The sequence below is a fragment of the Aegilops tauschii genome, chromosome 7, assembly GCF_002575655.3.
Source record: "Aegilops tauschii subsp. strangulata cultivar AL8/78 chromosome 7, Aet v6.0, whole genome shotgun sequence".
Classification (NCBI taxonomy): domain Eukaryota; kingdom Viridiplantae; phylum Streptophyta; class Magnoliopsida; order Poales; family Poaceae; genus Aegilops; species Aegilops tauschii.
In genome coordinates this window covers 136393595-136406521 of record NC_053041.3, presented here as the reverse complement: position 1 = coordinate 136406521, position 12927 = coordinate 136393595, and positions in this window count along the sequence as shown.

Here is a 12927-nt window from a genome sequence, read left to right as displayed (position 1 = left end):
CATCCATCTTCTCCGGCGTCCTCAGATCTATCCCCCTATACCCATCTCACATGGGTTCTCATGGTGGATCAACTTTGGATCTGGATTTTTCCAAAGGAGTGGCTTTTGCGGAGGAGGTGTTTCGATCTTGTGGGAAATGCATCCACCCCTCAGACGACACGGGCCGTTTCATCATGGTCGTGTCCTTCAGCAGGCATGATTTTCGTCTTAATGAAGATTCGGTGGCGGCGGCTTTGGAATACACAATTGGAGGATCATCAATTGATTTGTCTGTTCAGCTCATTAAGGACAAGGTATTCTCATTTATTGTTTCTTGCAAACGAGTTGGCCTCCTTATTCTACAGTTGCGATCGTTTGCGTGCCCGCATTTCAAATGCTATTTTCATCTATGGGGTAATGGTGGCCCCAATTGGAAACGTGAGTTTATTATTTGGAAGAAAGAGTGTGACGCTGAGTGGATTTTAGTCAGTCCTTCTAAAAGGCGTGCTACTCTTGGCATGATTGCAATGCACAAGCCACCTACCAAATCTTCTCTGCGATCGGATTTTGTGTCAAGGAAGAGAATGTCTTTTGCCACCTCCCAACAGTATGATGCGTGCAAGGGCTATAGATACCCAGCTACCTAGGTTTGTGTTGATACAATCTCTGATGCGGGTTACTCAGTTCTGCCTCATGAAAGAGTAATTTTGCCCTCGCCGCCAGCGACAGATCTTCGTTGGACGATGGCGATGCCACCCATCACTTTCGGAATGGTAAACGTCCAAGCCAAATCTTCGGCCGGGATTTCAGTGGCCGCTCCAACAAGTTTGGACGTGAATCTGCATGTGCATGGGGGTGAGTTGGTTGGACCCGAGTTGTCCAAGGCCCAGGTAACTACTATGGCCCAACCTGAGGTGGCCATAACTCACTCTCCATTAATTTTGAGATCGCCAGCTGAAATACGTAATGAGGTGCCTCAAAATGACCATTTAAAGGACTCTCCTGGAGTTCTGTTAGTTTGAACAATCTTATTGATGATATGGTATTTAAAGTTTGGAAGTGCCGGAATTGTTTATCTATGTTGCATTTAACCAGCGCATATACTAGCCGAGTTAGGTGCCGTAGATGCTTTTGGCTGGGTCACCGGGCCAAGGGCTGTTCGGATTCTACCCCTTCTCCAACTTACAAGTGGGTCCCGCGGGTCAATACCGGTGAGTCCACCCGGTCAGCAGGACTATCTACGTCGGACGCCTCGATTTCCTCCATAGCTAGCCATGCTGGGTCATTGCCCAGTCCGTCGATCATGCCACCCCATCTACTCCACCATTACCCGTAGAGCCACCGCCCATAACGCCTCCTCCGCCTCCTACCACGCCACCATCGCCCAACACACCACCGTCGCCCACCTTGCCCCTCCATCGCCGCACCACCGATTCGAGCTGTCCGCCTGCTTCGACACCAGCAATGGCCAACTTTCCGCTTGATCCATTGGAGTTTGCTCCACCGGGCTTTGACATCATCGATGCAGGCCCGCTGCGCCTCCCCCGCACCTTCTTCTCGCGTGCGGTGGCTCCCGATCGGCAGCATGAGGACTACGCCATCGCCATCGTCGAGCCGGCCCCATTACCTGAAGAGATCCTCATCTTCTGCAACATGGTCAGTGATTTCGTTGTTAATACTCTGGGAAGGGCTGTTCTGGACGCTCAACCATGGATTCAAGGGGTTGGGCTCTTCTGTTTTCGTAGTGCTGTTGCTCATCAAGCTCTAGTTGATCACCCCCATATGATCTAGGCCATGATAGATTTGTTTGATTTGTTCCACATGATGAGGGTATAAACTACAGAGCTACTCAGGGTTTCCGCCGCGGATGGCTCATGTTGCTTGGTGTTCCTCTAGATTACAAGCGTACGCAGTACATTGCCGACACCATTAGCACTTTTGGGCGTTTTCACCACTGGCATCAGGACGACCCAATGCTAGTCCGTACCCTGGCATATGTCTTGTTCCCAACACCTTCTTTAGTTCCAAGGGGTGTGGTATACCATGAATATGCAGATTTTGGTGGGGCTAGGATTTCTTGGACAACTCCTGTGTATATCCTTTCTGTGGACTTTGCTGATGTCCTGCCAGCTGATGAGGACCCCATGCCATTCAATGGTAATCCCCACCCCCTCCCTAGCAATATGCAATTTGACAATCACAACTGGGTCACGCCAGAATTTCCAGAGCTTGGATGGAACAATGTGCCACCACCTGTCAATGAGCAGCCGCAGGATGAACCTCAACCAGTGCCTGACGCTGCTCAGCAAGATCAAGTTGAGGATATCCAGTCCCAAGAATCAATTGTTCTGCAGATCTCTGATGACTCTGTTAATAATGTGGCTGATGCTGCGGATGTGGTGGTTTTCCAGCCCCCAATGGGACCACAGCAACCTCCTCTACAGATTGGGCAAGTGCTCACTGTTTTTGGGCCGGTTTTGCCCCTTGTGATGCAGTGGCAGCGTACTTTCAAGGGGATGATGCCACTTATGTACTCTGCAGAGATTCCACAGTTCGTTTTCAAGCCTGAAATTGGGACCTTGCTACTGGACAAGCGTACTTGGGAATTCTGTTGCAATGACTCTGAGACTAACTTCAAGCTTTAGCATGTATCTGATTCCTCTCACAGCCCTGCTCGACGTGTGTCACCAGTTAAAAGGCCCGTTGCTAGGGCTCTCTGTTTTGATGATCTTTCTGAGCCAGTTACTGAAGCATTTGAGTTCATTGTTGTCCCTAAAGTGACCATGAAGCGTGACAAGAAGTCTAGAACCTCTAATATCCTTGTTGATACCGAGGTTCGACGCAGTGCACGTCTCAGTGCTCTACGTGATGGCTATCATAAGATGCCAAGCAGCAACCCAAGCCCACTTAGGAGGACTCACACTATGAAGAAGCGCAAGACCAAGCCAGCACAGTCTAATGAGAGCCCATCCGTGCCACCTCCGACTGCTATTGCTGATCTCCAGCGTATTGGAGCTCGTCTTCGCATTGCACCAGAGAAGATCACTGTGGATAAGCTTGTGGCTGATCCTGCTAAGTCCAACAGCAGCAAGAGTTCTTATGATTAGTCCCACCATGTAGGGTTTAGGTCCATGGCGTCCCGTTTTAATCGCCGTTTATCTTTATTTATATTTTCATGTATGGAACAATGTGGTGCTTGTCTGCTTAGCTGGTCGGTGTAGGTCATTGTGTGATCTAGTTTTGCTGCTTTTCCTTTTGGTTTGTAATGAATCAGTAAGGGTTTAAGGATTGGAAGGTGCTTTGTTGGAACATGCATGGTCTTAATTCTGAGGCACCTCAACTTGCGGTTAGGAAAAAGATCGATGAAAGTGGTTGTTCTGTTGTTTGCCTCCAAGAAACAAAGTGCATGCATATTGATCAAAGTTTCATTAGGAAATTCTGTCCACGACGCTTCGATAACTTTGTTTGTGTGCCATCGGCTGGTGCGTCTGCGGGTATGGTGGTTATATGGAATTCTTCTTTCTTTGTGGGCAAATTAATTGAGGCCAAATCCTATGGGATCATTGTGGAATTCAATTCTAAACACACCTCTGAAACTTGGACTTTAATTTCTGTTTATGGTCCGTGTCAAGGTCCTGCTCGTGATGAGTTCGTGCAGTGGTTATATAATCTTGATATCCAGTTTGACGAAAATTGGCTTCTTTTGGGTGATTTTAACTTTATGCGATCGCTTGAAAACCGTAATCTACCTGGTGGCTGTAAGTGCACGTAGTGCCACCCCTAGTTGGTTTTGGAGTATTGACGACAAACTTGGTTGAGGGACTAATGTGTTTGTGAGAATTGCAGGATAACACAGGTAGTAGTCCCATATTGATTCGGTTTACCTACCAGAGATGACCCCTAAAAATGTGTGAAGACATTGAAGATAATGGTGGTCTGTGAAGATATTCACATTGAAGACTATGACATGAGAAGACATTCACGTGAAGACTATGGAGTGCGAAGACATAGCTGTTTCGTAGTTTCCTTTTCTTCTTTGTTGAGTCATAGGAACCACCGCACTGTTAAGTGGGGTCCAAGTAAACAAAGTCAGAGTGACTGATGTGATGCTCAACCAAATTCTATGTCTTCGAGCGAAGACAATGAGAGCAAATCTTATCCAGAATTGGATGAGTCAGCTTACTTGTAGCCCAAGTCAAGCTGCCGCGTGTGTTTGAAATCTGACCGTTGGACATGTGTCAGTTTTTTAGTGGCCCAGGGTCATTTTGGACAAATCAGGTCGGGTTGCCTCCTGGCTATAAATAGCCCACCCCCTACACCATAAATTGGTGGCTGCTCAGAGTAAGTGCATGACTTTTGTCGTTTGAGAGCAACCCACCTCCGAAGCATTTGAGAGAGAGATCCTTGCGAGGACAAAGCCCAAAACACCCAGAGCCAAAGAGTGTTAGGCATCACTGAAGTCTTTCTGTCCGCGTGATCTGAAGACTTGTTGCACTTGAGGACTGTGAATCCTCCAGCCGGTTAGGCGTCGCGTTCTGAGCATCCTAGAGTCATTGTGGATTGCCGATGAACGAAGTCTGTGAAGGTTTGGAAGTCTACCTTGAAGACTTATCAGAGTGATTGGGTGAGGACTAAGTGTCCTTAGCTCAAGGGGAATAAGGCGAAGACGCAGTCTTCTGAGTTGAATCTCAGCCTCCCTAACCAGACGTACAGTTGTCACAGCAACTGGAACTGGTCCAACAAATCCCTGTCCTCACCAAGCAACTGGTTCTATCTCTTACCTATCTTTACTTATAGTTTGTCTTCGTGAAGTCATTGCCTGCTTGCTTGATTTGATTGACTTCACTGTGTGATGACTGTTGTTGTTTGGCTTCATACTATCTTCCATCCTGATCCATACTACCTAGCTGCTAATAGTCTTCGTGCTTTCACTTCATTGCTTACTTGACTATGGCTTGTCTAGTGTAGTCTATCTTCCGCTGCATATCAATAGGCTCACATCTACTGTTTGTCTTCAAAGCCCCCGTGTTTTGAAGACTTTCATAAAAATCGCCTATTCACCCCCCTCTAGTCGATAACTAGCACTTTCAATTGGTATCAGAGCAAGGTGCTCCTTGTTCTGTGTGATTCGGTTTAACCACCTGGAGTTTTAGCTATGTTGACTGTAGGGATAATCAAAGTCTCCGCTGTGTGCCCTGTCTTCGATGGCACTAATTACCCCTACTGGAAGAATAAGATGCGTATGCATCTTGAAGCCATTGATGTCGACCTCTGGTATGTCGTCAAGAACGGCGTTCCCAAGGTCAGTGAAGGTGTCACTGCTGCAGATGTCAAGAGGTTCATTCAACTGGACTCGACTGCCAAGAACATCATCTGTGGTCATCTGACCAAAGGACAGTATGGTCATATGAGTGCTCTGGAAACTGCGAAGCTAGTCTGGGACTGGCTCTCCAAGGTCAATGAAGGCGTCTCAACCCAGAGAGACTCAAGGATCAGTGTTCTTCGCAACCTCTTCAACCGCTTCAAGAGAAATGACAATGAGAATGTCCAGATCACATTTGACCGCCTCACTGATATCACAAATGAGCTTCATGCACTCGGCGCCACTGAGATCATCAAGCATGAAATCGTCAAGACACTATTGAGATCGCTTGACAACTCATTGACACCCTGGCCCTGATGATTCAAGAACGCCCTGACTTCAAGACTCTCGATCCGTCCGACATACTTGAGAGGCTCAACACACATGAGTTCCAGCTATCTGAGAAAAGAGATATCTATGGTCCCAACTATGGCCGAACTTGCGCTTTGAAGGCAAAGGTTGTTTCCTCATCTAAAGAAGAATCTGACATTGGAAAGGAGCTTGCTATGCTTGTGAAGAAGTTCCAGAAATTCACTAAGAAGAAAGGCTTCAGAAAGTCTTCAAGATCCATCTCAAGAAATGATGAAGCTTCTACTCATGACCACAAGAAGAAAACATGCCACAAGTGCAAGAAACCTGGTCACTACATCTCTGAGTGTCCACAGTGGGACAATGAGAACAACAAGAAGAAGAAGAGCAAGGAATATGATTCTGATGACAAGAAGAAGAAGAAGAAATCCTCAAAGTCTTCTTCCAAGTCTTCGTCAAAGTCTTCATCACACAAGAAGAGCTCATCAAGCAAGGCTCGTGCATTTGTTGGCAAGGAGATGGATTCAGAGGAGGAGTCCACTTCTGAGGAGGCGGATGTGGAGTCTGAGGAGGAGTCCGATTCAGGCGTGGCAAGCCTAGCTCTAGCTTCAGCCTATGTCGCCAAGTCCATCTTCAACACCGAAGACAATGGACCCGTCACCATCGCTGATGCTAATGATGAGGATGACTCTGCTCCCACCTTTTGCTTCATGGCACGCGGTGCCAAGGGTATGACACCAAAGGCTTTAGAATGGATTATGGACAGTGGATGCACTAACCACATGACTGGTGATCGAAGTCTTCTGATGGATTCAACCCTACGTCCATCTGACAAGAGTCACATCACATTTGCTGACACTGGTAAAAGCAAGGTATTGGGTCTAGGTACAGTTGCAATCTCAAAGGATCAGCACATGGACAAAGTGATGCTTGTTGAATCCGTTGGTTTCAACTTAATGTCTGTCTCAATGCTTTGTGACTTAAACATGATTGTGATATTTGGAAAATATCGTTGCCTTGTGCTAATGGATTCTGACAAATCTCTAGTCTTTTAAGGGTATTGAAAAGATGATCTATACATGGTAGATTTATCAGCAGGACCACAGTTGGCCGTATGTCTTCTAGCAAAAGCTTTAGAGTGCTGGCTCTGGCATCGAAGGCTAGGACATGCTGGCATGAGGAGCTTGTACACACTCACGAAGAAGAAGCATTTCGTGGGAATCGAGGGTGTCAAGTTCAAGAAGGATCATCTATGGGGTGCCTGCGAAGCTGGAAAGATGACTAGGGCCAAGCATCCCTTGAAGACAATTATGACGACATCACGTCCCTTCGAGCTGCTTCACATGGACTTATTTGGCCCTACTCACTACTCTACCCTTACTACCACTGCTTGCTTCTATTGCTTCGTCATTGTTGATGATTACTCAAGATATACATGGGTGCATATAATCCTCTACAAGAATGATGTGCAGGATGTCTTCAGACGATTCGCCAATCGCGCCATGACGAACTATGGCATGAAGATCAAGCACATCAGAAGTGACAATGGCACATAATTCAAGAACACCGGCCTCGATACTTATCTTGATACATTGGGCATCACTCATGAGTTCTCAGCTCCTTACACACCTCAGAAGAATGGCATCGTGCAGCGCAAGAACAGAACCCTCATTGAGATGGCTCGGTCGATGCTCGATGAGTACAAGACTCCAAGGAAGTTCTGGCCTGAAGCCATTAATACTGCATGCCACGTCATCAACCATGTTTATCTTCACAAGCTTCTAAAGAAGACATCCTATGAGCTACTAACTGGTAAGAAGCCAAACGTAAGTTACTTCAAAGTATTCGGTGCCAGGTGCTGGATCAAGGATCCACATCACACTTCCAAATTTGCACCGAAAGCACATGAAGGTTTTATGCTTGGCTACGGAAAGGACTCGCACTCGTACAGAGTCTTCAACCTCTTTCACTATAAAGTGGTTGAAACTGTGGACGTGCGGTTCGATGAAACTAACGGCTCGCAAAGAGAGCACCTGCCAAATGTGCTAGATGAAGTCTCACCAAGTGAATCGATCAAGCTTATGGGTACTGGAGAAATCATACCTTCAGAGGCACAGGCTGAAGAAGAAATCATCATTTCTGCACCTAGTCAACCTGAAGACAATGCTCAGCCTGAAGCCAATGCTGAAGATGAAGACAATGATCAGCAAAGGCAAAATCTTCGTCCAGTTCATCCTCGTGTTGCAAATGAAGTGCAGATTGAGAAGATAATTGATAGTATCAATGCACCTGGTCCACTCACTCGTTCAAGAGCAACACAACTAGCAAATTTCTATGGACACTTTGCTTTTGTCTCTATATCTGAACCCAAGAAAGTTGCTGAAGCCTTCATGGAACCTGAATGGATTCAAGCTATGCAAGAAGAGCTTCAACAGTTCAAGCTGAACAATGTGTGGGAATTGGTTAAGCGTCCTGATCCTCGTAAGCACAATATCATTGGCACCAAATGGATCTATCGTAACAAACAAGATGAGCATGGTCAAGTTGTCAGAAACAAGGTTCGTTTAGTTGCCCAAGGTTACACTCAAGTTGAAGGGATTGACTTCGATGAGACATTTGCTCCCGTGGCTAGGCTTGAAGCCATTCGCATACTGCTAGCCTATTCCAACCATCACAACATTCTTCTGTATCAAATGGATGTGAAGAGTGCCTTTCTCAATGGCAATATTGAAGAAGAAGTGTATGTTGCACATCCACCTGGCTTTGAAGATCCAAAACATCCTGATATGGTATACAAGCTCAACAAGGCACTGTATGGCTTCAAACAAGCTCCTCCCGCTTGGTATGACACACTCAAAGACTTCTTGAAGAGCAAAGGCTTCAGACCTGGTTCTCGAAATCCTAAACTCTTCACGAAGACATATGATGGTGAACTGTTTGTGTGCCAAATCTATGTGGATGACATTATCTTCGGCTGCACTGACAAGAGATACAGTGATGAGTTTGGGCACATGATGCAAGAGCAATATCAGATGTCCATGATGGGTGAGCTGAAGTTCTTCCTCTGTCTTCAAATTCGTTAGCAGAGCAACGGCATCTTCATATCACAAGAGAAATACCTCAAAGATTGTCTGAAGAAGTTTGGAATGCAAGATTGCAAAGGATACACGACGCCAATGCCAACCAAAAGTCATCTGGGCCCCGACGACAATGGTAAAGAGTTTGATCAAAAGGTTTACCGCTCCATGATTGGTTCTTTACTCTATTTATGTGCATCTAAGCCAGATATCATGCTTAGCGTTTGCATGTGTGCCCGTTTCCAAGCAGCACCAAAGGAATCGCATCACTTAGCAGTGAAGCGAATTCTTCAATATTTGTCTTACACCCCAACACTAGGATTATGGTATCCAAAGGGCTCAGAGTTTGATCTAGTTGGATTCTCAGATGCTGATTATGCTAGTGACAAGGTTGATCGCAAGTCCACATCAGGCACATGTCACTTTCTTGGACGATCTCTTGTCTGTTGGTCTTCAAAGAAGAAGAACTGTGTATCTCTCTCCACTGCTGAATCTGAATACATTGCTGCTGGATCTTGCTGTGCTCAGCTTCTATGGATGAAGCAAACTCTCAAGGACGATGGCATCCACCTGAAGCAAGTGCCACTTTACTACGACAATGAAAGCGCCATCAAGATTGCCAACAACCCAATTCAGCACTCGAAGACAAAGCACATTGAGATCCGTCATCACTTTCTCAGAGATCACACTACAAAAAAAATACACTTCCGTGATGATACGTGTTTGTCACAGTAGGTCGCGTTTTTTGTCATGCATGTACATCCATGACAAATTTATGACAGAATCAAGATAGTCATACCTGTGCTGTCGTAGAAGTGTTCCATGACATTACCAAAATTATCATCACGGAAGTGTCCACTTCCATGACGATAAATCGCGCGTCACAGAAGTGCTTTCGTTAAGGGTGACCGACACGTGGCATCCACTGTAACGGAACGCCGTTAAGCTATCGGGTCGGGTTTTGGATCCGATAACCCGTTAACAGCCCCGACCAATGGGGATTTTCCACGTGTAAAATCATCATTGGCTAGAGGAAACACGTGTCGGCTCATCGTTGGGACAGATGTCATCCACTCACTAGACAGAAGCCGCCTATGATACGTCGACACGTGGCACGGCCCAACAGTGGTCCATTCCTGTGAAAAGGCCGGCCCGTTTGACTTGGTCAAAAGCTGGCGGGCCGGTCCATGGAAAGCCTGTTAACGACCTGTTCGCATATAGCCCATTTACAACCCGCTAACCCAAGGCCCGTTACGCCGTATCCGAATTAGGCCCAGTAGCTTCATCTGGGCCATCCAATATGATTCCAACCCGTTTTCACTTCTGGCCCATGTATATCCCATGACGTCTTTTGGCCCATATGAGGCCCTTTGTAACTCTTGGCCCATTAGCGGCCCGTGCTGAAACTGGCCCATAATGAACAGTGTATTATTTTACACCCATTAACGGCCCGTGGTGAAACTGGCCCGTAATGAACAGTGTATCACTTTATACCCATTAACGGCCCGTTATTCCGTTGGGCCGTTTCCAGCCCAAGTTAACTTTCGGCCTTCTAAGGGCCCATTTATTCTTGGGCTCATTTGCAGCATTCGGTTACTTACGGCCCGTTATTGTCATTTTCTGCTTGTGGGCCAAATTCAGCCCGTCGTTACAGTCGGCCCGTTTGTGGACCGTTAGTCTGTTGGGCCATTTTCATAGCATCACCAAATATGGCCTATTAACGATGGTCCGTTATAGTCGGCCCATGAACCGACGATTCCAACTCTAGCTCGTTTACGGCCATAATGCGGTCTGTTTGGCCCATGTTTGGCCAATCGATCATACGGCCCGTATAAGGCCCATTGATGATACGGCCTGCAGAAGGCCCATTGTTTCTACGACCCGTAGAAGGCCCATTGTTTCTATGGCCCGTAGAAGACCCACTGTTTCTATGGCCACTAGGAGGCCTAGTGTCACTACAATAAATATTAGCCCATGGTTATTGTGGCCTAGTTTTAAAAAATAGGTTATTGCAGCCACTAGCTAACCGCGGAAAAAGAACTGCAATGACTACAAGCAAACAAATAAACAAGACAACAAGGAAATAAATAAGCAAGCAACCAACGCTAGGCTACCACGACTATTACACATATTACATCCACTGGGCATCAAAGTTCGCCACCAGTGCAAATATAGGGAACAAAGCAGCATATCATATACACTGGTTGTCAAAGTTGGCGACCAGCGCAAATAAACGCCGCAGCAAAACAAATCCAGAACTGAAACCACTTTAGAAGATCTCAAGAAACAATATCCTGGGTACCCATAATGCTGGCAAGATGCTTAGCAAGCTTATTAACTTTCTCTTGTTTGGCGCTTAAATCCTCCGGCGCTTGCTGTTGCACCAGAAAATATGCATCTGAATTCTGCAGGGACTTCCTCAGTCCTTCAGCTTCCTGTCACAGCACATCTGATCGATCTTTTCAACTTGAAGTTGAGACTCAAGAAGACGAACTGATTCAGACAGCGAGTTCGAAGAGCTTGTGCCAGCAGTAGTGGCCAGTAACTCGATCACTACATCAAGACAGGACTTTTGGGTTCCCTCACTGTCGTCAAGATAGTATTTATCAGCTTTCTTGGAGACCAACAGGGATGTCTCACTATCTTGAACCTTATCTGCATTACTTCCTTTACCATTGGATAACGCGGTATTGTTCTCCAATATTTTGTCCGCATTCTAAAAGAGAAACAAGTAGACACATCACATGTTTACCATGTTGTATATGAAACTCATTTTGGTAAATGAGTTCAGTAGTAAAGTGGATAGGATAACAGCATGAAACAAACATATATCTATGTACCATGGTCACTTTATGGTCTATACCATTCTAGTTTTTGTTGCCAAATCAAGATAGAGACACAGTTCAAATAATATTTGTTCAAGACAAAGCAGAATAGACAGAATATAAGTGTGCGTAACTATAGAGCAATAACAACACTTGTAATGTGCATGACATGAGAACATAACTGTTTATTCAATTGAAACTGAAATCAACATAGAGCAGGTTACAACAACAAACCAGTTAAAGAAACAGGTTTAAAACATACCTGTTGCGCCATTGGAGTTTCAATTCCATCCTTCAAATTTGAAAATAGTTGGTATGAGTAAATACAGTAATGCAAGAGCAAAGGAGTATGAACCATAGCTACAGAACCTGACCTGAGAACAAATCTTCTTCTCCTTTATGCGTTGAGTTGGGATTCGGAGTGGTGGTCCTCATGCTTTGGGCACTGGAGTTCCCTTACTAACTGCTTGTGTTTGGGTGCTTTGTGGTGGAGACGGTGCTATGTCAACTGGAACTGGGTTACTATCTGCCGGGGTTGGGGTTAGAAGGGGTGTAGCTGGTTCTCTATCCAACTGGGTTGGGGTACAATCTGCGAGAGTCTGGGTTATGTGTGGTGGATCTGGTCCTTGGGCAAGTACAACCGTGGTTCTATCTGCATCAACTGGTAGGACTATCTTTTCTGAAGACCGTGTTGTTACTCCCTTAGATACTGCCATCACGCTCTCCAATTCAAATGGCTGATAAACAAGAAAAGTAATTGAAAGTATAGACATTGTATGATAGGCAGGTGCAATGGATAGTGGGGAATAAAAGAGGGCATGCAATAATTCATATTTATGTTGTCTAACCAAATAGGATAGCATGACACAATTTCACATATATGATGACTAACTAAACAGGATAGCATGACACAATTTCACATTATGATGGCTAACTAAAAAAGATGGAAAGACATAGTTCAAAATATGAGACTATGTAAACAGGATGACATGACATAACTATATAATGTGTTTATTAAATAGGTTGGCATGCCATAATTCGCATACATTCACGGATAGAATGCCATAATTCAAAATATGATGACTGTAAACACTAAACAGGATGAGATGACATAACTATATGATGTCCTTATTAAATGGGTTGCCATGCCATAATTCAGATAGATGATGTGTATGTACCATGTAAACATGATGGCATGATATAATTCAAATATATGATTTATATAGTAAGCAAGTAAGCAGATGGCAATCCATATATGATGTAAAAACTAAGCAATGCAAGACAACATGCATGACATGGGTAATATAACCCTGCCAAGTTTGAGCATAGACCTCAGGGGGGAAATAGGACTGGTCATCAGTCTCTGAATCCTCCT